The sequence below is a fragment of the Pyxicephalus adspersus genome, chromosome 12 (assembly GCF_032062135.1).
Source record: "Pyxicephalus adspersus chromosome 12, UCB_Pads_2.0, whole genome shotgun sequence".
Taxonomy (NCBI): Eukaryota; Metazoa; Chordata; class Amphibia; order Anura; family Pyxicephalidae; genus Pyxicephalus; species Pyxicephalus adspersus.
Window position 1 is genome coordinate 24,254,636 of NC_092869.1, and position 1,456 is coordinate 24,256,091.

A 1,456-nucleotide genomic window follows, 5' to 3' on the forward strand; every position below is an offset into this window, starting at 1 on the left:
AAAAAAAAAAACAGCACTACAAATCTGTCCTTTCCAACACCCATAGAAGATAATGAAAATATTTAATTTTAACTTGTATGCGTCTTTTCTGCAGAAAGTTCTATTTTCTGCCCTATGACATCAATACTGGCTTTTTAACTTGCTTACCTTTAATGGCTGCGAGTGGAAAGATTGAGTGCATGCATGATATAGGAGGGATTATGTTCATTAGGTAAATATCTGCGACTACACTAGGGAGAGTGGAACTCCCTTGTCAGTGCTGCAAAAACCTTGGCAGGCAATAGGGGACTAAAGCAGGAAAGGGACTACAATGTCAAAGGCTACCCTTCAGAAACAATCAGCTAAGCCAAGCAAAAGCCAGCAAACAACACAATACTCTCTAGTCAGGCAAAAACACAGCTGAGGGACAACATTTGCCAAGTGGCAGGGAAGGCGAAGTTTTAAAGCATGCAGTGGCATTGTCTGTAGCGATGCTGTGTGGATGCCACCATTCCTCGTTCTTCTTCTCTGCCTCCCCCAGGCATTGCTCATATAAACACAGCCATCGGGGTGCATTATGAGGAAAAGTGAGGCAACCGGTCACCATGAACATAAGAATCCCCTTCACAGAAAAAAGGTTAAAGGTGAGCATCTCTCTATTTATCTTTTTTTGTACAGAAATTATATTTAAAGGGGGATCTGAAACTCTGCATGACCTCATTAAAAAGAGTATGGGATCACATAACATTCCATTCAAAAATTTTATTAAACTGATGTTTTATACTTAAAACTGACACTTTGGAAGACAGTATTAGTTATTGTAGTGTACATTATTGAGCCAATTTTAAATATATTTGCTCTTTGCTCGTTTTCCTTCTACATTTATAACGGGTTGGCAAAAAAACTTTTACTTTATAATCAGCCATTCACCTTTCTAGCGAATATGAGTTACAATAACAATTACAATAACAATAAACATTATAATAATTGGTGGCAGGAAAGAGAGGAGAAAGTAAAGGAGATCAAAACTATATATATATATATATATATATATATATATATATATATATATATATACACACACACACACACACACACACACACACAGTACAGTACTCACATACAGTGAGGGAAAGAAGTATTTGATCCCCTGCTGATTTTGTATGTTTGCTCTGTGACAAAGAAATGACCAGTCTATAATTGTAATGGTAGGTTTATTGTAGCTGTGAGAGACAGAATAACAACAAAATAACCCTCAAAAACCCAGTGCTCAAACGTCAGAGCTTTATGTGCATTGCAATGACTGAAAAAAGTATTTGATTCCCTATCAACCAGTCTGGAGGCTGAGGGAAGGAGGTGCTCACCCAAGATTTGACGGTACATGACCCGTTCATAGTCCCTTCAATGCAGTGAAGGTGTCCAGTCCCCTTAGCAGAAAAACACCCCCAAAGCATAATGTGTCCATCTCCATGTTTGA

At 38.0% G+C, this 1,456-nt stretch overlaps 1 long non-coding RNA gene across 1 annotated transcript in view; it reads right to left on the reverse strand.

Moving 5' to 3' along the window:
- LOC140342071 (uncharacterized) overlaps positions 1 to 1,456 on the reverse strand; it is a 4,510-nt gene that overhangs the window by 1,466 nt on the left and 1,588 nt on the right. The gene's annotated exons all lie outside the window — the stretch shown is intronic.